Source organism: Lagenorhynchus albirostris, chromosome 4 (assembly GCF_949774975.1).
Source record: "Lagenorhynchus albirostris chromosome 4, mLagAlb1.1, whole genome shotgun sequence".
Taxonomy (NCBI): Eukaryota; Metazoa; Chordata; class Mammalia; order Artiodactyla; family Delphinidae; genus Lagenorhynchus; species Lagenorhynchus albirostris.
This window is the reverse complement of record NC_083098.1, coordinates 5,664,596-5,692,572: the sequence shown is the minus strand read 5'-3', so window position 1 is coordinate 5,692,572 and position 27,977 is coordinate 5,664,596. Positions and strand designations below refer to the sequence as shown.

The 27,977-nt window shown below is 34.7% G+C and overlaps 1 pseudogene; it reads right to left on the bottom strand.

Annotated features, from left to right (window-relative positions):
* Positions 1 to 44: 44 nt before the first annotated feature.
* LOC132519585 (ATP-dependent RNA helicase DDX39A-like) lies at positions 45 to 27,748 on the bottom strand (annotated as a pseudogene).
* Between the last annotated feature and the right edge of the window lie 229 nt (positions 27,749 to 27,977).

Here is a 27,977-nt window from a genome sequence, read left to right as displayed (position 1 = left end):
TCTCCATCACCACCTTCTGAACTGAATTTTTCCATAATAAAATTTATTCTTACACAAATCTACAGCTTTTAAACAGTAAAAAGAAAGACCCACTGTCACCTAGGAAGAGGACTTGAAACAACACATGGGAAGCAGGGCGGCTCTGGGACATCAGGGCACATGGTTACCGGCTCTGCTCAATGTATGTGGAGATGTTTATTTCTTCTGGAAGCTCTGCCACATTCATTTCAAACCTGTCCTGGACATCACTGAGGATGTTGGCATCATTCTCATCAGACACGAAAGTAATGGCCAGGTCTTTGGTTCCAAAGCAACCCACACGGGCCACGTGGCGGAGGTAGGTGTCCGAGTCCTCGGGAATGTCATAATTGAAGACAGTGTAGACACGCTCAATGTCCGTTCCTCAACCAAACAGATTGGTGGCCACCAGGATCCACCACTGGAAGTCCTTGAACTGCTTGATAACATGACAGTTGCTCCTCCTGGGCCATGCCCCTGGGGATGGCAATGGCTGGGAAGTTCTGCTCCATGAGGAGCTGGGCTAAGGCCATGCAGCATTGCACCGACTTCACAAATACCACCACCTGCTTAAACTCCAGCACGTCCACAAGATCAAAGAGCTTGCAGTTCTTCTGCAGGAAGTCTGACGTAGTACTGCTGCAGCCCAAGCAGTCCACAAACACCTCCATGGGGTCTTGCCTGAACTTCCTGCAGACGGGCAGGAACAACTACGGTCAGGACTAAGAGACTGGTTCAGTGGGATGGAACAATCTACCGACTCAGCTTCTGGACTCTGAGACTTGGAGAAGTTTCAAACGTGGGACTTTAGGGCAGCACAGTTTGTCACCCCTAATTGTGTCTCTTTGACAAGAGGATTAATCTAGGCTGGTTATTTAAAAAAAGAAACACGACTCCGGAGGTCTTTCTTGTTATCGCCCCCTTAACTGCCTGCCTTTAGATTTATGGTACTGTTCCTGGAATAAAACCGTCACTGGAGATGTCTGCAAAATGTGAGCTAGGAGTGGTGGGGAAACAGGGCCTAGAGATCAAAGTCCACTCTGTGTCCCATTGTCTCCATGTGGCCCAGCAAACAGTTGTTTACCAAACATTTGCTTCTCCATCTTCCATGAATTGCCTTCCTCCCCATGGAAGTCCCGACCACCCACCCGCAACAGAAGTTTTGTCTTTAGCTGAAGACGGTGTGTTTTTGTTTGTTTGTTTGTTTTAACATCTTTATTGGAGTATAATTGCTTTACTATGGTGTGTTAGTTTCTGCTTTATAACAAAGTGAATCAGTTATACCTATACATATGTTCCCATATCTCTTCCCTCTTGTGTCTCCCTCCCTCCCACCCTCCCTATCCCACCCCTCTAGGTGGTCACAAACCACCTAGCTGATCTCTCAGCCATAAAAAGAAACGAAATTGAGTTATTTGTAGTGAGGTAGATGGACCTAGAGTCTGTCATACAGAGTGAAGTAAATCAGAAAGAGAAAAACAAATACCATATGCTAACACATATATATGGAATCTAAGGGAAAAAAAAAAAGGTCATGAAGAACCTAGGGGTAAGACGGGAATAAAGACACACACCTACTAGAGCATGGACTTGAGGATATGGGGAGGGGGAAGGGTAAGCTGTGACAAAGTGAGAGAGTGGCATGGACATATATACACTACCAAACGTAAAATAGATAGCTAGTGGCAAGTAGCCGCTGAAGACAGTGTTTAAAGTGAGAATTTCAACCATCGTGGTGAGTTAGTTTTCCTGGGTCTCTCCATTGTTCGATTTTCTGTTAATCTGCCTCATGTTAATCTAATTCTTAGAGCAGCCAGAAGAGCCCAGAAGGGTGGAGGAAATTTATTCCTCCCCAACAGCACACACACACGTTGTATAATTATTAGTTCTGTTTCTCCGGGGAACCCTGACTGATAGAGGGATCTACACTGGGGTAAAGTGCTAGACTGTTTTATATAACTTAAAACTACAGTCCCTAAATTTCTCCTTCTAATTTCTCGACTTTCCATTTAATATTTATTGTGACTATCTGATAATAGAGTGATATAGAAATAAGTATGTAATTTATTAGAAAATCACAAAACTTATCCTTTTGTTTTTTTACAGAACAGAAAAACAAGTATTAAAACATTAGTTTATTTTCCATAGGAATAAACATAATTGAGACCAAATTTGAGATAATAGATTAAATATTTGTTCAGTCTCCATGTGATTTAACTTTCTTGTCTACAGTTTTGCAGAAAATGCTTTTTTCTTTCCAAATACAATGGGGTCATTTTGTTCACTGTCACTTTCATGTCTTCTTTTTCATACTTCTCAACATTCACGAAGCTTTATGGTCCTTTTTCACCTTTATCTTCTATCACAGGACACAAGGTTATCATTCTGTCCGCTTGCATCAAACACCTCATTTTTTCACCACCTCCTTCCACTTTCTATCTCTTAATTCTGCATCTTTCGCCACCTCTGGATCCTTGGCCTTTTGTTTTCCTACTTATCCTTTCTTTCAGAGATTTAGTGTTTCTAAGAATTCAAATATTTTTTTCTGTGTTGCTGTGTTTTTAGAATCATCTGTTTTTAGTTCCAGAAATATAAAAAGCGATTGTATTTTACAGGAGAAGATATATTGGTGCACTTTTAAGAAAGCAACAATCACAGCACTAATTAGGAAGGGGACTAGCAATGCACACAAAAGGGGAATTTGGGGAAGACTCAAAGTAGGCTGACCATAAAATGGGATAATAACAAAATTACACATTTAAAGAAGCGTGGGAATTTTTACAAAGACTATTCATTACTCGTACAAATAACATTAAAACCCAATGCCTCTCTGTCTAGGAAAGAGGGCAATTGATATTAAGAAAACAGCTTTCAGGGAATGAGAAATAATTCACATATTTCTAAATTACAAATACTAATGTATTTCTCATCCAGCATACTTTTAATTTAAAATGGTTATTAGACCTAAAACTTCTAGTCTGTGGAAAAATAAGTCCTATGAATCTTTAAACAAGTGACATTTATTTTTTTTAATTGAGGAATAAATTATGATATTAAGCAAATTATATACACAGTAAATCAGGTGAGGGTCAATTCAAAATAATCTAAACAGAGAGGTTTTATGAATAGAAGAAGCAATATATATATTTTTAATGGTACAAGGAATCCAAGGATATTTATGGCAAAATATATGATAATTTAATTGTGAGGAGAAATTCAGATGAAAATTTGGAAACTTATATATATATATATATACACATAAATATGTAAAAAGTTCATATATACATATTGTAAAAACTTCACATTTTACTTGAATAATTTATATATAAGAAGATGTATTTCTTTCTGGTAGTACTTCATACATATGGAAATCAGCATATTATCACTGAATTGTCCTCAGTACAAAATGTGTCATTTTAATAAAAATGATACAATAAAATAGCTATTTGATTTCAGGAACCTATGCATCTGATTTGATATTACATTCTAAATTAAATAGATAGCAAGTGTTTTTTTTCCATGCTTCCTGTATAGAGAGAGGCCAAAACATTTGCATATGAAATATATTAACTGTCATGAAATACTTATCTTCACAGCCAGTTTCAGCAGATAATATTTATTCAATCATGCAGTTAGAATTCAAAAGGAAATTTAATGACAATTTTATTTAAGAACGTTGTCATCTTGGTTCTGGAGAAAACAATTGGGACATTATTTCTGCCAAAGACATTTAGGAAACTCAAGGCTGGCAGTTATGCAAATTCATTTCAAACAACAACTCTGACATCATTCAAGGACACGGTGTTCATAAAGATTTTCTTCTACTGTGACCGTCTTTGTAATTGTGCATTTAAGAAAGAAAAGTTATATTTTCAACCCATTTCACATCAGGAAGAAAATAATGAAGCTCAGGGGTGGTTGTTTAGATGATAGCATTGAAATTGCTTTAGATTTTTTAGAGAAATGCCATTTTCCCCATGATGCACTTTATTTTTCTGGTTGCTGCATTTCTCTTTCAATTGTCTTGGTTAGCAGTAATGATGTGCAATGTTGGTAATGCATTATTGTTGTATGACAAGTGAAAATATTATAGATTTCAGGGTTTGTAAACATCTCACAAAGAAAGTGTATTTCTTTTCCCCAAACTAATTCAGAACCAAATGGGAGAAAGAATCAGGATCTAGATTGATTAATACCCAGATTTTACCTTTATTATTAATAAAGTTGAGTGAAGAGCATGATTTTATATGTGTGAAGAGAACTTGCTACTACTTATCCCCGATTTGGGTTTATTAACCAACCTAGTTAGGGCCACAACTGGAAAAATTACAGGATTTCCATAAAAGAATCATCCCATGCAGCTTGTGGTCAGGCAGCTCCCAGATAATAAAATATTACAATATTTTATCACTAATTTATTCCAAACTTACTATATTAACTTTTTATCACTGCATAAACATCACCACAGACTTATCAGCTTAAACCAACACTCATGTATTACCTCACAAGTAGGTCAGAAGTCCAGGCATGTCTCTTGTGGGTCCTGGGTGCAAGGAGCCACACCTCACAGTGTCATGTTGGCCTGCACTGAGGCTCAGGGTCCTCTCCCCAGTTCATGTGACTGTGGACAGAGCTCATTTTCTTGCTGCTGTTGAACACATGGGAGCTTGCTTATTCAAGACCAGATAGATCATCTCGCTGATCTCAACAAAAACCTAAACAATCTTTTAAGGGTTCACCTGGTAAGGTCAGGCCTACCTAATTCAATGTCAAACTGATGAAAGATTTTACTTATATCTGCAAAATGCCTTCACCTTTGCCATTGAATGCAACATCATCATGAGAGTGCATTCCACCATATGTATAGGTTCTTCCTACAAAAATGGGAGATTATAGAGAGTATTAACACTAGGGAATGGGAATCTTTGGGGCCGTCTTAGAATCCTTCCTACCCCATTTACCAACCACAAAATTCACTCTTTCCTTTAAGAAGTTAACATGGAATAAAGACATAGGTCAAGAATTTACCTTAACTAAATATTTTTACTAGAAAATATCAGGCTAAGGGAAAGATTGTCTCCAATGAAGAGACTGCTCTGGATTTTGGTGTAGTTTTGGTGTGAATTTTGTGAATTCTTTGTCCCTCATCCCAGTGAGCCAGCAGGATGAGGAACCAGCTTTTAGAGCTAAGCGTGTTCAGTTCTGCTCTTCAGTCTCCAGATTCAGGAACTGTCTTGATGGGAAAAAGGCAAAGGTAGAGAGTCACTCCAAGTGGGGACCCAGGCTGCCAAATGTTGGTCGCAAGCACATGTTCTCTAAACTTGGGCTTGGATCCAGACAGAGAAGAGCTCACAATGGAAACAGTGATGGCTGTTTGCTCAAGCAGCCAAGAGAATGAAAAGCACATTGAAACCCAGCAATGGGAAGAGGCACGGTGGGCCCCTGGGTGGTGAAACCAACCTGACAACAGAGCAGGATCAGAAAGCCCATTCCCAGCATCTTTCTTCATTTCAACAACAGACCTTTATATACAACTTCTCAGGAAACTGCTGAGAAATTAAACTGTGGGCAACCCAAGCCTTGCCCAGCAATAGATGCATGATCAATCTAGTTTGCTCCTGGTTTCATTGAATTAGCTTCCATTAATTGAGAGAAAGCAAAGAGCTTTTCTCAATGTATGTTCCTTGTCCCTCCCCACCCAAGATTTCATCAACTTTCTTTTTTATTGCTACCACTAATGGATTGTTTTGACTTCCATTGAGTGCCTTTTCAGTTGGTATTTTCATAATGAAGATGGAAAAATTAGTTGTGGTCAGGATATGAAGACCTTGAATACAGACAAAAGATTGTGACATCTGCAAGCCCAGAAGAGTCACTGAGAAGTATGTTATTTGGAGTTATGTTTCAAGATAACATTCCTTAATAGCAGTCTTTGGGAGTTTAATTACAGATGGGAGAAACATGATATTGGAAGGCCATTGTGAACATTAGAATTTGAAGTCTATTATAATAGTCCAGGCAGAAAAGAATGGTGTCTAAACAAGAGTAATAGCAGTAGGAATGAAAAGGTAAAAGTCTAAAATGTGTTAGTTAATAACTTACTTTTGCATAGTACCTGTATTTTCTCAGCTTTTCATAGAAATTTAAATTTACTCATGCTGGAAAAATGAAAAAAAAATACTAAGTATAAACATCAACCGTGTTTATAGTCTTAAAAATACTAAATCACACACATTTTGCAGCTAAGGAAAACAAAATCCAGAGATGGTAAATAACTTTCCCAAGAGCAGGGATAGAGCTACTAGGCAATACTTACAGTTCTAACTATCTTCAAACTTTGTATATAACATGATCAGATAATTTCTTCAACAGTTTTATATATATATATATGTGTGTATATATATATATATACATGTTTTGTGTATATATATATATATGTGTGTGTGTGTTTTGTGTGACTTCTCATTAATGTCTTCCAATTCATCAATTTTATATTCATTGATTTAAAATTTATTCTGTAGCGTGACATATTTATTTCAATGGCTTCTTTTTATTTCCAGGATTTCTCAGATGGACTTTATTTTTAGAGGAGATTTAGGTCAAAGCAAATTGAGAGGAAGTTATAACTCCTTCCCCGAAGTGGTACATTTGTTATAATCCATGAACTTACATTAATATATCATTATCATCTAGGGTCCATAGTTTACATTAGAGTTAACTTTTGGCATTGCACATTCTATGGGTTTGGACAAATGTATAAGTGACATTTATCCACCATTATAGTATCATACAAAGTAGTTTAACTGCCCTAAAAATCCTCTGTGCCTCACCTATTCATCCCTCCCCACTAATGCCTAATGATCACTGCTTTTTTGATTATCTCCATAGTTTTGCCTTTTCCAGGATGTCATATAGCTGGAAACATAAAGTATGCACTCTTTTCAGATTGGTTACTTTCACTTAGCAATATACATTCATGATTCTTCCATGTCTTTTCACGGCTTGATAGCCCATTTTTTCAGTACTGACTGAATAATATTCCATTTCTGGATGCACTGAAATTTATTTATGCATTCACCTTTGGAAAGATATCTTTGTTTGCTTCCAGGTTTTGGAAATTACGAATAAAGCTGCTATAAACATCTGTGTGTGGGTTTTTGTGTTAACATAAGTTTTCAACCCTAGAAGAATGATTGCTGGATTGTATGGTAAGAGAATGTTTAGTTTTGTAAGAAACAGCCAAACTGTCTACCAAAGTGGCTGCACCATTTTTGCATCCCCACCAGCAATGAATGAGAGTTCCTGCTGGTCCACATCCTCACCAGCATTTGGTATTGTCAGTGTTTGGAATTTTGATCATTTTAATAAGCATGTAGTGATATTTCATCATTGTTTGAACTTCAGATTCCCTAATGACATATAATTTGGTGCCTATTTTCATATGTTTATTTGCCACCAGTATATCTTCTTTGGTGAGGTGTCTGTTAAGATATTTGCCCCATTTTTAATTAATTTGCATGTTTTCTTACTGTTGAGTGTTAAGTGTTCTTTGAATATTTCGGAAGTGTTCTTTGTCGACTGTGGTTTGCAAATATTTTCTTCTAGTCTGTGGTTTATTTTCCCATTCTCTTGACTGTGTTTTTGCAGAACAGAAGTTTTTAATTATAATGAAGTCCACCTAATCAATTCCTCACGGATTATACTTTTGGTATTGTAGCTAAAAAGTCATTGCAAGTCCAAAGTTATCTATATTTTCTCCTATATTATCTTTTAAGAGTTTCACAGTTTTGCATTTTACATTTAGGCCTACAATCCATTTTGAGTTAACCTTCTTGAAGGGTTTAAGTTCTGTCTAGATTCTTTTTTTATTTATTTTCATGCAGGTATCCAGTTATCTAGCAAAATTTGTCATATTGCTTTGCTTCTTTGTTAAAGATCAGTTGGCTATATTTGTGTGAGTTTGTGTCTGGACTCCTTATTCTGTTTCATTGACCTATCTGTCTCTTCTTTTACCAAGAAGAGATAGCTTGGTTATGATAGCTATATTTCTAATATTTTTACTTTGACCCTCTTCATTGCTTCTTGCTTATGACAATTGAAGTAGGATGGATTTTTTTCATAATTACTTGTATTTTTCAGTTAATTGTATTCTTTATCTCCTTGAGGATAAATATATACTCATTGGATAGCTCTTTTAAGGTTGTCTAATTTATTAGAATTCTAAACAGATTTATCTCAATTTTTTTTCTGTTTGCTCTCTTACTGTTAAATTTCATCACATATTTTGGACTGTACTTTGTAGACTCACCTTGAATGTGTATTTTGTCACCTTCTCGATTACACTTCTCAATACTACAGTTTTGTTTTCACCTTCATCTGTTTTTCTAGGTTTCTCAGACCAGAATTATTATTTTTATGTTTGTGATTACCCATCTATAGAGATATTAGCAATATTGCAGATTTTGTTGCAAAGGTTTAACTCAAATCCTAGCCTCTAAATTTTACCTGCTTCACTCATTACCTTTCCATGTGTAATGGTTAATTTTATACGTCAACGTGGTTAGGCTATTGTACCCAGTTATTTGGTAAACAACATCTAAATATAGCTGTGAAAGTAGTTTGTAGATGTGATTAACATTTAAATCCATAGACTTTGAGTAAAGCAGGTTATCACCATAACCTGGGTGAGCCACATTCAATGAACTGATGGCCTTAGTAAAGACTAAGGTCCCCAAGGAAGAAGGAATTCTTTGTCCAGACAGACTTCAGACTCAAACTGCTGCATCAGCTCTTCCCTGGGTCTTTAGGCTTCATCCTGCCCCAAAGATCTCAGACCCACCAGCCTCCATAACTGCATGAGCCAATTCCTTCAATTCTCTCTCTTGCTCTCTTTCATTTATAAATAGCTCCTATTTGTTCTGGTTCTCTGAAGAACCCTAACACCATGTACAGAGATTTCTATTTCCTATATATATATATATATATTACCTATAGTCCCATGGGGTGGTCAACTGTATTTTTGTTTGTTTATTTGTTTGTTTGTTCTCAGACAAATACAGTTTTAGTTTTCTTTTTTCACACCCAGTATGCTTGGGATAAAGATAGTGGCAGTGGTTGGGGGTGCATCACCTTAAGAAGGCTTCCTCTGCTTTTTATCTATGTCAAATTTTCAGAATTTTTATATCAATCTTTATATTATATTGCAGAGGAAATATATGGAAAAATTAAATTTATTCTTTAAAAAATTTTTAATCTCAGTAATTTTCCTTAAAAATGAGTGACATTTATATTTCCATTATATCTAAATTACTATGAGTAAATTAATATAATTTATTATTTAGTTGTTTTGGTTTCATATTTTTTTCAGTTTTTGTCATAAATGATTTAGCTTGTAGACAAAAAATAATAAATTTCTTGTTAGTATTTGATTTAAATTCTCAAAATTTATGAATATCTTTTTAGAATATTTGTGGATTACAATATGTCAGGACAATAATCTTTCAAACAAGAGAAAGTACTGGAAGCTAGTCTTTGAGTTATTTACATAGAGGTTCTCCAATGTCATTTTCTGTGATTGGAGCACATTTGTAATTTGATACATAACTGCAAAAGTCAATCAAAACATTTTAGTTTGAGACTATATTACAAAGCTACAGTAATCAAAACAGTAAGATATTGGCACAAAAACAGAAATATAGATCAATGGAACAGGATAGAAAGCCCAGAGATATACCCATGCACATATGGTCACCTTATCTTTATAAGAGAAGCAAGAATATACAATGGAGAAAAGACAACCTCTTCAGTAAGTGGTGCTGGGAAAACTGGACAGCTACATGTAAAAGAATGAAATGAGAACACTTCCTAACACCATACACAAAAATAAACTCAAAAAGGATTAAAGACCTAAATGTAAGGCCAGACACTATAAAACTCTTAGAGGAAAACATAGGCAGGCAGAACACTCTATGACATAAAACACAGCAAGCTCTTTTTTGACCCATCTCCTAGAGAAATGGAAACAAAAACAAACATAAACAAATGGGACCTAATGAAACTTAAAAGCTTTTGCACAGCAAAGGAAGCCATAAACAAGACAAAAAGACACCCCTCAGAATGGCAGAAAATATTTGCAGATGAAGCAACTGACAAAGGATTAAACTCCAAAATATACAAGGAGCTCATGCAGCTCAATATCAAAAAAAACAAACAACCCAATCCAAAAATGGGCAGAAGAACTAAATCAACATTTCTCCAAAGAAGATATACAGATTGCCAACAAACACATGAAAGGATGCTCAACATCACTAATCATTAGAGAAATGCAAATGAAAACTGCAATGAGTTATCACCTCACACCAGTCAGAATGGCCAGTATCAAAAAATCTACAAACAATAAATGCTGGAGAGGGTGTGGAGAAAAGGGTATCCTTTTGCACTGTTGGTGGGAATGTAAATTGATACAGCCACTATGAGGAACAGTATGGAGGTTCCTTAAAAAACTAAAAATGGAACTACCATATGACTTAGCAATCCCACTACTGGGCATATACCTGAGAAAACCACAATTCAAAAAGAGTCATGTACCACAATGCTCATTGCAGCACTATTTACAATAGCCAGGACATGGAAGCAACGTAAGTGTCCATCAACAGATGAATGTATAAAGAAGACGTGGCACATATATACAATGGAATACTACTCAGCCATCAAAAGAAATGAAATTGAGTTATTTGTAGTGAGTTGGATGGACCTAGGGTCTGTCATGCAGGGAGAAGTAAGTCAGAAAGAGAAAAAAAATACCATATGCTAACACATATACATGGAATCTAAAAAACAAAAAAAAAAGTTTCTGAAGAACCTAGGGGCAGGACAGGAATAAAGACTCAGACGTAGAGAATAGACTTGAGGACACAGGGAGGGGGAAGGGTAAGCTGAGACAAAATGAGAGTGTCATGGACATATATACACTACCAAATGTAAAATAGATAGCTAGTGGGAAGCAGCCACATAGCACAGGGAGATCAGCTCGGTGCTCTGTGACCACCTAGAGGGGTGGAATAGGGTGGGTGGGTGGGAGATGCAAGAGGGAGGGTATATGGGATATATGTATACATATAGCTGATTCACTTTGTTATACAGCAGAAACTAACACAACATTGTAAAGCAATTATACTCCAATAAAGATGTGTTAAAAAATTCAGCTGTAATATGGTTATTTGCTCATTCCTCAGATCCTTAGATTGATATCAAATTAAATGTTGTACAGGTTTGAGGAGCCTAAATTTAGCTTATAAGGGTCTTATGATTTTTATATCAAGTAAATTGTTATGATAGAGGGGAAAAAACAAAATAAATATTAAACTGCTTCTAAATGCTACAATTAATAAAAATTCTATTTCTGTTTTGGATTTTGCAGCTATTTTTTGTTTTTAATTTGGTGGTATTGATAAGGACTGACTCATCCAAAGTAGCTATTAATTATACAGCAGACCACTCGTAAGAAACTTAGCCTATCATGCAAAGTAGTTTGGTTCAGTGCTGTGTGTGACATGATTTTAATCTGTATTATCATTTGTGAGTGATGATGGTAACAACTGTATTTCGTACTTATACAACTATCTTATTTCTCAGTGTCTCCATATTTAGTCTTCAACAATTTATGCTCAAATATTTAAAAATTATTTTTCCTTCCTCAAGGAATTAACAAAACAGAACAATTTTCTGAGATGGCTTTTAGGATGTGAAAAACATATTCTTGTTGCTTTTGTTTTTCAGGATGGATTTTCTGTCAGCACAAATAATCACCAGTGTTGTTTGTAATTTTACAATTCAGTAATTTGTCTAAAGGTATTTAGCAGTGAACAGCTACAATCTATTTCATCTGTTAGGTTCTAATTTTTTCATCTTTGGTCCTCTTCTCTTTGATATTCACTGAGCATTGTGGGATTATTTGATGTCTGTTAAAAGTTGTTGTACCAAAAATATTAATAGAGTATAAAAAAACATGTTAGTTTGAAAAGTCATTGTATATCATCTTAGGTTTATAACATTTTTAATAGACAAAAATGTGTTGTCGAACTCTCTTTACACTTAAAATTCTGGGTCGGTTGCATTTTGCTATAAAATTCTCAGAATATATTTATTGAACTGGCTCTAGCATGGTGGCTACAGTTTGCAGTCTCCTAACTTGCAGTTTATGTCACTATGATATACAATTTGGTTTATTATTTTTATTATGTGAAGTAAACTTAAGGTCATACTAACAATTATGTCACTTTCAAGCACTTGCATTCTATACACATTCTTTAGGAGAAAGTAAAAGATGGGTTTATAATTCATGCAATGAAAATTATGTAAAACTATGGTGGATTCATTGGTGTGTGTTTAAATGTTAAAGTAAAAATGATGAAAATGATTGAGAAGTATTTTTGTAGACCATACAAAGATTTCTACATGTAACAAGTGGGAGCGATGTGATAACTTCTGTATTTTGCCATTTTTTCCTCCAATACAAAAACAAGATCAGGAAATGTATGATTACAAGATGTTTCTGGTGAGTAAGACAGACAGACATTGGCATGCACGTGTTGTCAAAATGCCATCCTGTTGCATACATCATAGGCCATACATCAATATTGATCTCAACATTTCTTTTCCTGTCTATCCCACTGATCTCAAAATAATCAGTGATCAAAACAAAAGGTTCTACTTTTTTGGCATGAGCATTCAGTGATAAACCATGCAAACAGTTTCCCAGGATTTCTTTGTTATATGTGAGTTGCTTATATGCTGAGACACATACTAAGGAAAAACTCAGTTCCGATCTCTCTTTCTTTTTTTCTCTCACCTGAAAAACGTAAGCAATACAAAACTCTTCTTTCGATCCAACATGCACTTTTGGATGTTATCTTTATGAACGTGCTGGAAGATTTCGTTCAGTTTTCTTTGCTGCTTCCAATTAATCTCACCAATTAATCTTTTCATGTCTTGATGATCTTATCCAATTAAATACCATCTATATGCATGAGGGCATCTTCAACCAGGACTGTTTCTTGATTTAAGACAAGTATATACAACTTTCAGGTGCTGGAAATGCAAAGATGGAGAAAGAGAAGATCTTATCCTTGAAACACTTCATTTAGTAAAAGAAACAAATACTTCATCAGCTGACAAATATAAAAAAGTCTGCATTATATAAAAATTTTAAAATAACACAATATGATGCATGATAATATAAAAAGTTAGGGTAGGGACGGAAAGAGAGAGACAGGACTTCAGCACGTGGAAAAATGCTGCCAAATACTTCTTTTAAATTATTTTATTGAATTTCTTCTACAGACTGAAAATTAAATGTCTAGATTAATGATATAATTGATTTAAAATGTATATGTTACAATTTTGCATTGTAGAGAAATACACTTTTTGAATGTTACAGAAGGCAAATAAAGTGTCCATATAATGGATATATATAGTGGATTATATTCCCTATTCTATCATTTTTCCCTATGGCCTCTTTCTATCTTTCTAACTTTTTATTGTCATAACAGAAATATATATATACCTTTATTCACAAATTTATATGTATTATATAAAAATGTTTCTACAAACACAAGCACATATGCAAGCTATACACACAGAGTTATTACCAAACAAAGGTATAAAAATGATGGGACAAGAACAATGAGAGTTAACCATTTTGTATTTTCCCTTATTTCAATAAAGATATTAGTTGCATATTAAAAACAATCTCTGGTCACAGGGATTGCTTTATGAAACAAACATCTCAATTTTATGGACAAACAGGGAAACAGCTGTCATGTAATCTTACTCCAGGATTTTCAGGCCAGCGTAGCAATTATAAAGCAGGACACACTGTCTAATGTAGCTGACATGTAATCAGCTTCCACTGTTGCTTTGGCCAAAATGACATGCATTAACTTTTGTAAGAAAAACATCTTTATTGAGCAGGAAATTATTTAGAAATGGCTTTGCATTAGGTGAAACAATATTCTTTTATAATCATAATTATGTTTTTGAAAGGATACCACAAATAAATTTTGCTTGATGAAAACTACCTATCTACCTATCTATCATCTATCTGTCATCTATCTATCTATCTATCTATCTATCTATCTATCACAATTATTTCAGAAGTCGGAGATTAATCCTTTGTCAGTTGCTTTGTTTGCAAATATTTTCTCCCATTCTGAGGGCTGTCTTTTCATCTTGTTTATGGTTTCCTTTGCTGTGCAAAAGTTTTTAAGTTTCATTAGGTCCCATTTGTCTATTTTTGCTTTTATTTCCACTTCTCTAGGAGGTGGGTTAAAAAGGATCTTTCTGTGAATTATGTCATAGAGTGTTCTGCCTATGTTTTCCTCTAAGCGTTTTACAGTGTCTGGCCTTACATTTAGATCATTAATCCATTCTGAGTTTATTTTTTGTGTATGGTGTTAGGGTGTGTTCTAATATCATCCTTTTACATGTAGCTGTCCAGTTTTCCCAGAACCACTTATTGAAGAGGCTGTCTTTTCTCCCATTGTATATTCTTGCCACCTTTGGAAAAGATAAGGTGACCATATGTACTTGAGTTTATCTCTGGCTTTCTATCCCGTTCCATTGATCTATAGTTCTGTTTTTGTGCCAGTACAATACTATTTTGATTACTGTAGCTTTGTAGTATAGTCTGAAGTCAGGGAGCCTGATTCCTCCAGCTCCATTTTTCTTTCTCAAGTTTGCTTTGGCTATTTGGGGTCTTTTGTGTTTCCATACAAATTGTAAAATTTCTTGTTCTAGCTATGTGAAAAATGCCATTGGTAGCTTGATACGTATTGCATTGAACCTGTAGATTGCTTTGGGTAGTATACTCATTTTCACAATATTGATTCTTCCAATCTAGGATCATAGTATATCTCTCCATCTGTTTATGTCATCTTTGATTTCTTTCATCAGTGTTTTATAGTTTTCTTAGTACATGTCTTTTGCCTCCTTAGGTAGGTTTATTCCTAGGTATTTTATTTTTTTGTTGCTATGGTAAATGGGTTTGTTTCCTTAATTTCTCTTTCTGATCTTTCATTGTTAGTGTATAGTAATGCAAGAGATTTCTGTGCAGTATATTATATCCTTCAAACTTACCAAATTCATTGATTAGTTCTAGTAGTTTTCTGGTGGCATCTTTAGGATTTTCTATGTATAGTATCATGTTTTCTGCAGTCAGTGACAGTTTTACTTCTTTTTCAATTTGTATTCCTTTTATTTCTTTTTCTTCTCTGATTGCTGTGTCTAGGACTTCCAATACTACATTGAATAATAGTAGTGGGAGTTGACATCCTTGTCTTGTTCCTGATCTTAGAGGAAATGCTTTCAGTTTTTCACCATTGAGAATGATGTTTGCTGTGGCTTTGTCATGTATGACTTTTATTATGTTGAGGTAAGTTCCCTCTATGCCCACTTTCTGAGAGTTTTTATCATAAATGGGTGTTGCATTTTGTCAAAAGTTTTTCTGCATCTACTGGGATGATCATATGGTTTTTGTTCCTCAACATAATAAAAGCCATATAATCAAGTAACCAAGTAATCAAGACAGTATAGTACTGACACAAAAACAGAAATATAGATCAGTGAAGCAGGATAGAAAGCCCAGAGACAAACCCACACACTTATGGTCACCTTATCTTTGATAAAGGAGGCAATAATATACAGTGGAGAAAAGACTCACTAAATGTGCTGTGCACATCACTCACTAAATGGTGCTGGGTAAACTGGATAGCTACATGTAAAAGAATGAAATTAGAACATTCCCTAACACCATAGACAAAAATAATCTCAAAATCGATTAAAGACCTAAACGTAAGGCCAGACACTCTAAAACTCTTAGAGGAAAACATAGGCAGAACACTCTATGACATAAATCACAGCAAGATCCTTTTATACCCACCTTCTAGAGAAATGTAAATAAAAACAAAAATAAACAAATGGGACTTAATGAAACCTAAAGTAGGAATTTTTATGTGACACAGACATTAATACATTCACTAGAGATTTTCACTGCTCTCCTACTGGCTATGTATAGATTACCTACATTTTTCTAAGGCAAGTGAAGATGAAAACTTTAAAAATGTAATTGCTTTTTACAGACAATGGTTCTGTGATATCACATCTCTCTTTTCAATTCAATCAGGATTTTGCATTATCCAAAAAAGCTGTATCCTATTTAAAGAGGTTTTTATTACAAGGTCTGAACTGGATAGAAAATAAGTGCATGGAACATTAAGGGACATAATTATCTAGGGCTGATAATTGGTCCAGATGTCAGATGCAACACCAGTAGCTTTATTCACAAAAATGTTTTTAGTTTAAGCGAGTGACTTAACTGTTTCAAGCAATTTAGGAATAAACAGTATTTTCAGGTGGCCTATAGATGGGTAGTGTCAAATTGATTAAATTTTGAATAATTTGAAAGTGTGTGTTTACAGAGGAACAGGTACAATGCCAGATTTTGCTACACTAATATTCACCAGCCAAAAAACTTATACATAAATATTTTGCTCTCCTTGCTTGCAGTCTATATGTAGAGAATTAGAACTCTTGCTTTAAGAGTTGAACAATCATGAAAAAAAGGTATAATTATAAAATTTAAGAATTATTTGCAATATTATTATATCCTCATCCTGCCATTAAGAATAAAACCAAAACAAACCAAAACAAAACCACTTGAACCAGAAATATCTTTACTCTCATGTGTCTTGTTTAATGTCTTTAAGATCTTATGTGTGTGTGTCTATGTGTTTAGAGGTGTGGAGAGGAGCAGTTCGCAATCCCTACAATCACTTTCTGACTATCAGGAATCTAGATGTCCCATATTACTTCTAATCAGTTTAAAGGAAATGTCATCACATGATTCAGTAAGTTATTGTTTCAATCATTAATTAGTTCTTTTATTGATTAATAACATTGAGAACCTATGCAAAAATTTGAATAATGATCTCAGTTCTCAAGGGATGTTAGTCTCATGGGAGACCAAAATTTAACTTCATCTTTTTATAACTATGAGTCCATAAAAACTCACCTTTTTATACTGTATTATTTTAAAACAATTAATGCATTAATCATCTTTTAAAAATTGACTATGTGGTTGAACAAATTTTTTTTAATCTCAGGATTATTTCTATCAATTAATTCCATATTTTTTATCTGCTCTTGATAATCCTTACTGTTCTGATTATTTATTGCTGTGTAAAAAATTTACCCTCAAATTCAGTGCTGTAAAACAACCATTTTGTATGTTCACAGGTTCTATGGAGCATTAGAATTTAGACAGACAAAGGAGGACCATTTGTCTCTGTTCAGTGATGTTTGGGGATTCAACTAACAGCTGAGGGCTTGAACTGACTCTACACGTAGGGGCTGAACTCATCTGAGGCATTTCACCCACACTATGGTGGTCGATACTTACTGTTTGTTGATAAGCTGGTCACTTAGCTTGGCCTTTACCTATAATACAGTGTTTGTGCCCTCTCAGTGGGTCAGAGCTTTCCTATAATATGGTACATAGATTCCAAGGGGAAGTGTCCCAAGGGACAGAACTTGGCAGAAATTGTATTTCCTGTTCTAACGTAGCCTTATAAATTATGGCATATTATTTCTGCTATATTCCATTTGATCATGGCAGTTACAAAGATCTACCCAGTTTCAAGAGAAAATATATCTTGCTGGGATATTTTCTACTTTGGTTGCTCACTTCTTTCATTTGTTCTTTTTTATTATTACATTTTAATTTTTTTTATTTTTAATAATTTTTTTGTTCTTATTTTTTAAAAACTTTCTTTTCTTTTCTTTCTTTCTTTCTTTCTTTTTTTCTCCCTTTTCTTCTGAGCCATGTGGATGACAGGTTCTTGGTGCTCCGGCTGGGTGTAAAGCCTGTGCCTCTGAGGTGGGAGATCAGATTGCAGGACATTACTCCACCAGAGACCTCCCAGCTCCTTGTAATATCAAACAGCAAAAGCTCTCCCAGAGAGCTCTGTCTCAACGCTAGGACCCAGCTCCACTCAACAACAAGCAAGTTACAGTGCTGGACACCCTATGCCAAACAACTAGCAAGACAGGAACACAACCCCACCCATTAGCAGAGAGGCTGCCTAAAATCATAGTAAAGCTGTCACTGTTTGCAGATGACATGATACTATACATAGAGAATCCTAAAGAGGCTATCAGAAAACTACTAGACCTAATAAATGAATTTGGTAAAGTAGCAGGATACAAAATTAATGCACAGAAATCTCTTGCATTCCTATACACTAATGATGAAAAATCTGAAAGAAAAATTAAGGAAACACTCCTGTTTACCACTGCAGCAAAAAGAATAAAATACCTAGGAATAAACCTACCTAGGGAGATAAAAGATCTGTATGCAGAAAACTATAAGACACTGATGAAAGAAATTAAAGATGGCGCAAACTGATGGAGAGATATACCATGTTCTGGGATTGGGAGAATCAATATTGTGAAAATGAATCTACTACCCAAAGCAATCTACAGATTCAATGCAATCCCTATCAAATACCACTGGCATTTTTCACAGAACTAGAACAAAAATATTCACAACATGTATGGAAACACAAAAGGCCCCGCATAGTCAAAGCAATCTTGAGAAAGAAAAACAGACCTGGAGGAATCAGCTCCCTGACTTCAGACTATACTACAAAGCTACAGTAATCAAGACAGTATGGTACTGGCACAAAAACAGAAATATAGATCAATGGAACAGGATAGAAAGCCCAGAGATAAACCCACGCACATATGGTCACCTAATCTTTGATAAAGGAGTCAGGAATATACAGTGGAGAAAAGACAACCTCTTCAATAAGTGGTGCTGGGAAAACTGGACAGCTACATGTAAAAGAATGAAATTAGAACACTCCCTAACACAATACACAGAAATAAACCAAAAGTGGATTAAGGACCTAAACGTAAGGCCGGACACTATCAAACTCTTAGAGGAAACCATAGGTAGAACACTCTATGACATAAATCACAGCAAGATCCCTTTTGACCCACCTCCTAGAGAAATGGAAATAAAAAAAAAATAAACAAAGAACACCTAATGAAACTTAAAGGATTTTGCACAGCAAAGGAAACCATAAATAAGACAAAATGACAACTCTCAGAATGAGAGAAAATATTTGCAAATGAAGCAACTGACAAAGGATTAACCTGCAAAATTTACAAGCAGCTCATGCAGCTCAATACCAAAAAAACAAACAACCCAATCCAAAAATGGGCAGAAGACCTAAATAGACATTTCTCCAAAGAAGATATACAGACTGCCAACAAACACATGAAAGAATGCTCAACACCACTAATCATTAGAGAAATGCAAATCAAAACTACAATGAGGTATCACCTCACACTGGTCAGAATGGCCATCATCAAAAAATGTACAAACAATAAATGCTGAGTAGGGTGTAGAGAAAAGGGAACCCTCTTGTAGTATTGTTGGGAATATAAATTCATACAGCCACTATGGAGAACAGTATGGAGGTTCCTTAAAAAACTAAAAATAAAACTACCATAGGACTCAGGAATCCTACTACTGGGCATATACCCAGAGAAAACCATAAAAACAAAAAGTGTCGTGTACCACACTGGTCATTGCAGCACTATTTAAAATAGCCAGAAAAAAAAAAATAGCCAGGACATGGAAGCAACCTAAGTGTCCATTGACAGATGAAAGGATAAAGAAGATGTGACACATATGTACAATGGAATATTACTCAGCCCCAAAAAGAAACAAAATTGAGTTATTTGTAGTGAGGTGGTTGAGTCTGTTAGAGTGAAGTAAGTCAGAATGAGAAAAAAAATACCATATGCTAACACATATATATGGAATCTAAAAAAAAAATGGTTATGAAGAACCTAGGGGCAGGACAGGAATAAAGAAGCAGACATAGAGAATGGATGTGAGGACATGGGCTGGGGGAAGTGTATGCTGAGATAAAGTGAGAGAGTGGCATGGACTTATATACACTACCAAATGTAAAATAAGTAGCTAGTGGGAAGCAGCACATAGCACAGGGAGATCAGCTCAGTGCTTTGTGACCACCTAGAGGGGTGGGATAGGGAGAATGGAAGAGAGACGCCAGAGGGAGGAGATATGGGGATATATGTATATTTATAGCTGATTCACTTTTTTATAAAGCAGAAAGTAACACACCATTCTAAAGCAATTATACTCCAATAAAGATGTTAAAATAATTATGTTAAAACACGAGAAAATTAAATATTTCTATTCTGGAAATTTAAAAAAAAGTTTTACAGAGAAAGTACATTCGATCTGTGTCTTGAAATCTTGAATTAATCAGTAGGTATTTGGCAAAGGGGAAATTTTTCTTTATAATCATTATCTTCCTTCAGAGGTAGGTATTTTATTTGTTGAAGTTCAAATTCATTATAAATTAATCTTCTCTATGGACTGGTTCTGTGGTAAATTGAATAAATGTCCTAAAGCAACTCTTAAGTGATGTATCCATGCTACTTTTAAAGTTCAAAATTCAGTGCAACTATGAATATAGTATTAACAAAGGTGATTCTTGTCAAGAACCGTTTGTGGGAATCTGCAGTTGATCCCATTACTGGAATGATGTCTCAATGAGCAGTTATAGTCATTTCACACACAGAAAAATCCCTTTGAAGCTCTCAATCTCCTGAGTCCCTTTTGGTTTTTAAAAGCTATGTTCATTTTTTCCCCAAATGGCTCAAATCCATTATGTTTTTTCTTCTCAATATCTCTAAATGGCTACTCTTCTTCCCTTTAGATTTTCTCTTTATTGATCGGTGACCTCTCATTTTTTCTCTCTAAATTAAACATGAAAATCATTTTTAAAATCTTGTGCTTTATACTTTCATATATGAATCATTCTGTGCCAAGATCACCCCATCTGAACCTTTTTTTCTAACTCAGAAACTTGCCTAAATAATTGTTTTTCTTCTGTTAGTTACTGATTCAACATAGGTCTAATTGTATTTTACACAAAGGCAAGTCATTACTTTTGATTCATTTAGAATGGAGTTGTAAACCCAGGACTCTATAATTCTATAATTTTTTAATTCACTTGGAAAGCTTATCAGAATCAGATACGACATCTTTTTATGTTACATAATGCATTCAGTGACTAAGAATTTTTGTTGATAAATTATAGATAAAAAAGTTGATCATAGCTATTACTTATCTTATTTTTTATGTTTATAACTCTTTAGATAAATGTACGTAGATTTAAAAAAATGTTTTTACCAATGAGATTACTAAAATTCATAAAGTTTAAACAGCTCAAGGTCATGTAACTAGTAAATGGCAGTAAAAGAGTTGAACTCATGTCTAGTTTATTACACAGCTCTTTCCACAATAACTTCCTATTTGTGTAATATTGTGTGCAATTCCATCATTGAAGAAATTTAAACCCATAAATTCAGGCCCCAAATTCATAAAATGAAGTAAAACTTGCTTCATTTTGGTTGATTCAGTGAAAATTTGTCACATGAATCACTCTGCAAAAACAAAGAACACTAAGGTTTATGTTACAAAAATATTTTATACTCTTTCACCTAGCACTTCCCAAAGTGCTGTGATCACAAAGTATTTTTGTTGCTATGTGTATTATATACTACTATCCCGGATAGCTAGGGATCCTTGGAAAACACTGTGTGAGATTAGTCACCTATCTGCTTCACTGAGTTACCCTTATCTTAAGTTTCTGTGCATTAATGCTACGTCTGAGATGTTCACTCACACATTCCTATTTTAGGAGATTTAGTTGAAAACAACACCTTGATGATTTCTGTGGAAATATTATTATTATTAAAGTTTCAGGTGTACAACATTATAATTTGACATCTGTGTGCACTATAAACTGATCACCCCAGAAGTCTAGTTATTGTCCATTGTCATACAGTTGACTCTCTTCACCCATTTTGCTTGCCCCCCCAGCCCTCTCCTCCTCTGATAAACACTAATCTGATATCTGTATCTATGCCTTGTTTTTGTTTTATTTAGTTTTTTGTTTTCTTTTAGATTTGACATATGAGTGAAATCGGACAGTATTTGTCTTTTTCCATGTGACTTATTTCATATAGCATAATACCTTCAAGATACATCTATGTCCCAAATGAAAGGATTTCAGTCTTTTTTATGGCTGAGTAGTATTTCATCCTTATCTTCTTTATTCATTCATCCATCAACGTACAGGTAGGTTTCTTCCTTATCTTGGCAGTTATAAACAATGCTGCAATGAATATAGGGGTGCCTATGTCTTTCAAATTAATGTTTTCATGTTCTTCAGATAAATATCCAGAAATAGAATAACTAGGTCATATGATAGTTCTACTCTTAATTTTATGAGCAATCTCCATACTGTTTTCCATAGTGTCTGCACCAGTTTATTGTAGCATCTTTATGAGGGTACCCTTTTCTCCACATCCTCTCCAATATTTGTTATTTATTGTCTTTTTAATAATAGCTATTCTATCACGTATGAAGTGATATTTCATCATGCTTTTGATTTGCATTTCCCTAATAATGATGCTGAACAACTTTTCATGTGCCTGTTGGCTATCCATATGTCTTTTTTGGAAAAATGACTATTTACGACATCTGCCCATTTTTAAGTGGGTTGTGTCTTGGTTGTTGAGTCATATGAGTTCTTTATATACTTTAGATATTAACCCCTTATTGGATATATGATCTGTAAATATCTCCGCCCATTCTGTAAAATACCTTTTTTTTTTTTTTTTTTTTTTTGCTGTACGTGGGCTTCTCACTGCTGTGGCCTCTCCTGTTGCAGAGCGCAGGCTCAGCGGCCATGGCTCATGGGCTCAGCCACTCTGCGGCATGTGGGATCCTCCCAGACCGGGGCACAAACCCGTGTCCCCTGCATCAGCAGGCAGACTCTCAACCACGGCGCCACCAGGGAAGCCCTGTAAAATACCTTTTGTTTTGAGATGATTTCCTTCACTGTGCAGAAGGTTGTTATTTTGATGTAGTCCCATTTGCTTTGCTTTGTTTCTGTCACCTTTGGAGTCAGATCTACAAAAGCATCACTAAGATGGATGCCAATGAAATTGCCACCTATGTTTTCTTTTAGGAATTTTATGGTTTCAAGTCTTACATTCAAATCTTTTTTTTTTTAATTGTTTTGGACGTGCCACATGGCATGTGGGATCTTAGTTGCCTGACCAGGGATCAAACCCATATCCCCTGAAGTAGAAACGTGGAGTCTTAACCATCGGACTGCAAGGAAAGTCCCTACCTTCAAGTCTTTAATTCTTTTTGAGTTAATTTTGGTGTATGTGTAGGATAGTTGTCTACTTCCATTATTTTGCATGTGGCTGTCCAGTGTTCCCAACACCATTTACTGAAGAGACTCTTATTTTTCCATTGAGCTTTGCTTATTTATCGTAAATTAATTGGCCATATAAGTGTGGGTTTATTTCTGAACTCTCTATTTTGTTCCACTGATTTGTGTGTCTGTGTTTGTGCTAGTTTGTGATTACTATAGCTTTGTACTATAGTTGAAAATCAGGGAGCTTGATATCCCCAGTTTTGTTTTTCTTTCTCAAGAATGTTTTGACTATTTGTGATCTTTCATGATTCCATAAAAAATTTAGAATTATTTGTTCTAGTTCTGTGAAAAATGCCATTGAAATATTTATAGGGACTGCATTGAATCTGTAGATTGCTTTGGGTAGTATGGACATTTTAACAATAATGAATTATTATTCATTGTGTCCATGAACACAGAATATTTTAAAATTTGTGTCTTCTTCAATTTCTTTCATTAGTGTCTTAAAATTTTTAGTATACAGGTCTTTCACTACCTTGGTTACATTTATTCCTAGGTATTTTTATTCTTTTTGATACAATTGTAAATTGATTATTTTCTTAGCTTCTCTTTATGATTATTTTTAGTACATAGAAACACAACTGACTTCATTTCTGTATATTTAATTTTGTATGCTGTAACTTCACTGAATTTATTTATCAGTTCTAACACTTTTTGATGGACTATTTAGGGCTTCCTATATAAAGTGCTGTATAGTATGCAAATTGTGACAGTTCTACTTCTTCCTTTCCAATCTGGATGCTTTTTAATCTCCTTGTCTAATTGCTATGGGTAGTACTTCCAATATTATGTGGAATGAAAGTGGTGAGAGTGGGCACCCTTGTCTTCTTCCTGATCTTAGAGAAAAAGTTTTAGCTTTTAACTCTTAAGGATGATGGTAGCTATGGCATTGTCATATATAGGCTTTATTATATTGACGTACTTTCTTTTGATACCTGGTTTTTGAAGTTTTTTTTTTTATCATAAATGGATATTCGATCTTGTCAAATGTTTTTTCCACATCTATTGAGATGATCATATGATATTTATCCTTCATTTTGTTAATGTGTTGTTTCAGTTTGATTGATTTACAGATGTTGAACCATCTTTGCATCTCCGGAATAAATCCCACTTTATAATAGTGTATGATTCCTTTATGTATTGTTGGATTTGGTTTGCTAATATTTTGTTGAGGATTTCTGCAAATGTTCATCAGGTTTCTTTTCTTGAGGTATCCTTGTCTGGTTTTGAGATCAGGATAATGCTTGCTTCATAAATTGTGTTTGGAAGATTTTTATCCTCTTCAATTTTTTGGTAGAGTTTGAGAAAATACATATTTAATCTTTTTTTAATGTTTTATAGAATTTGCCAGTGAAGTCTTTTGGTCCTGAACTTTTTCTTGTTGGGAAATTTTTGATTACTGTTTCAATCTCCTTACTAGTATTTGGTCTATTTAGATTTTCCTTTTCTTCATGATTCAGTTTTGAAAGATTGTATGCTTCTAGGAATTTATCCATTTCTTCAAGGTTGTCCTATTTTTATGGTGTATAATTATTTTAGTAGTCTCTTATGAGCCTCTGCATTTCTGTGGTATCAGTTGTAACTGCTCCTCTTTAATTTCTCATTTTATTTATTTGAATCCTCTCTCTTTTTTTCTTTGTTAGCCTGGCTAAAGGCTTGTGATTTTGTTTAATTTTTCAAAGATCTAGCACTTAGTTCCATCAAACTTTTCTATTTTTTTGTCTATATTTATTTCCACTCTGATCTTTACTAATTCTACTAATTTTCTACCAGTTCTTAGCTTCATTTGTTCTTTTTCTAGTTCCTTTAGGTATAAGATTAGATTGTTATTTGGGATTTTGTTTGTTTGTTTGTTTCTTGAGGTAGGCCTGAATTGCTAACAACTTCCCTCTAAGAACTGCATTTGTTGGATTACATAGAATTTGATATGTTGTATTTCTGTTTTCATTTATATCTAGGCATGTTTTGATTTCTCCTTCGATTTCTTTGTTGACCCCTTTGGTTTTTCAGTAGCATCTTCTCCACATGTTTGTGTGTTTTCTTATTTTTTTCCTTTTGATTAATTTCTAGTTTCACACCATTTTGGTTAGAGAAGATTCTTGATATGATTTCAATTTCTTGAACTTTTTGAGATTTGTTTTATGAACTAACATGTAATCTGCCTGCAGAATTTTCCATATGCCGTTGAGAAGAATGTGTATTCTGCTGCTTTTGAATAAAATGTTCCATATAAAATTAAGCAATGTGATTTAACATATTATTTAACCCAATGACTCCTCATTGATTATCTGTCTGGATGATACATCCATTGATGTAAGTGTGGTATTAATGCTCCTTACTATTATTGTATTTCTTTCAATTTCTCCCATTAAATCCATTAATATTTGCTCCATATATCTTGGTATTCCTCTGTTGGGTGAATATATGTTTATAAATGTTATATCTTCTTGCTGGATTGACCCCTTTATCATATTGTAATACCCTTTTTTTCTTTTATTATAGTCTTTGTTTTAAAGTCTAGTTTGTCTGATATGAGTATAACTACTCCAGTTTTCTTTTCATTTCCATTGGCTTAGGAAAATTTTTTTCTATTCCTTCACTTTTAGTTTGAGTGTGTCCTTTCTTCCAAAGTGAGTTTTTGTAGGGAATATATTGATGGAACTGCTTATCCATTCAACTACTCTATGTCTTTTGGTTGGCAAATTTAGTGCATTTATATTGATAGTAATTGTTGCTAGGTATGGACCTATTGCCATTTTTTAAATTGTTTTCTGTCTGTTTTTGTATTTCCTCCCTGTTCCTTTCTTATTCTCTTTCTCTCTCCCCTTGTGTTTTGGTGGTTTTCTTTAATGTCAAGTTTAGATTCCTTTCTCATTTTCTTTTGTGCATTTACTATGTTTTCTTGTGGTTTCTGTGAGGTTCACATATAATATTCTATGTAAATAGTAGTCTGTTTTAAGTTGGTAGCACATTCCAAGGCTATCTTCTTACTCACCCCCCCACCATATTTCATGCTGTCAATGATATACTTTACATCTTTTTATTTTATGCAGCTTTTTAACTAATTATTGTAATTTAAGTTAATTTTACTATATTCTTATAGTCTTCATACTTACTTTATAAGTGATTGATCCACTACCTTTATTATATATTTGCCTTTTCCAGTGAGATTTTTACTTTTGGTTTTTTGTTAACAATTAATTCAGCTTAAAGAACTCCCTTTAACATATCTTGTGGGGTTGGTTTAATGATTATGAACTTCTTTAGGTTTTGCTCATCTGGAAACCTCTTTTCTGCTCCTTCAATTCTGAATGAAAGCTTTGTTGATTAAAGAATTCTTTGTTGAATTTTTTTTTCTTTCAGCTCTTTGAATAAATCATGTCACTCTCTTCTGGCCTGTAATTTTTCTGCTAAAAAATCTGCTGAAAGCATTATTGGGTTTCCCTTGTACATCACAAGTTGTTTTTTGCTTGCTGCTTTTAGGATTCCCTCTTTATCCTTAATTACCATTTTAATTATAATGTGTGTGGAGTGTATCTCTTTGATTTCATCTAACTTGGAACTCTCTGGGTTTCCTGGACTGAGGGATTCCTATTTCCTTCCTCAGATTAGGGAAGTTTTCAGTCACTAATTCTTCAAATAATTTTTCTGGTCCTTTATTTCTCTGTTCTCCTTTGGGACCCCTACTATGTGCTATTATTCTGGTTGATGTCCCAAAGTTCGCTTAAGTTGTCTTTGTTGTTTTTAAATTATTTTTTCATTTTGTCACTCTGTCTGGGTGAGCTCCATTATTTTGTCTTCCAGATCATGATTTGTTTTTCTAACTCATCCAGTCTGATATTGAACACCTGTAGTGTATTTTTCAGTTGAGTTATCACTTCTGTTTGGTTCTTTCTTATATTTTCTATCTCTTTATTGAAATTCTCACTGTGTTCATTCATTCTTCTCCAAGGTGAGCATCTTTATGACCATTACTTTGAATTCTGTATTGGGTAGATTTCTTATCTTTGTTTCATTTAGTTCTTTTTCTGAGGTTTTATCTTATTATATCAACTGGAACATATTCCTCTGCCTCCTCATTTTGCCTAATTCTCTGTGTCTGTTTTTATGTACTAGGTAAATCATCCAGTCTTGAGGGAGTGGCCTTATTTAGGGGATATCCTGTGAGGTTCAGAGTCTCAATCCCACCTGACCACCAGAACCAAGCACTCAACAGGTGTCCCATAGGTGGGCTCTGTGTGCCCTCCTGCTGTGATTGGTTGCAGTTGCTGCTGAAGCATGCTTGTGGTTTGGGCTGGCCCTGGACCAGCATCAAGGCCCACCCACAACTTTTGCATGTGCCGGTGGGCATGGCTCTCCCTCTGCTGGCTGTGAGGTCCAGCTGAGGAGCAGGGTAGGTGGAGCTCTCACAGGGGTGCACCCAATGGCACTAACAGGTTAAAGGGAGAATTTAAATGGTGCTGCTAGTGTGACAATTAGCAGGTAGCCTGAGATAACAAAAATGTCACCTGCCAGTGTCTCTGTCCCCAGGGAGTGTTCCAGCTGGCTCCTGCCTCTCCAGCAGAT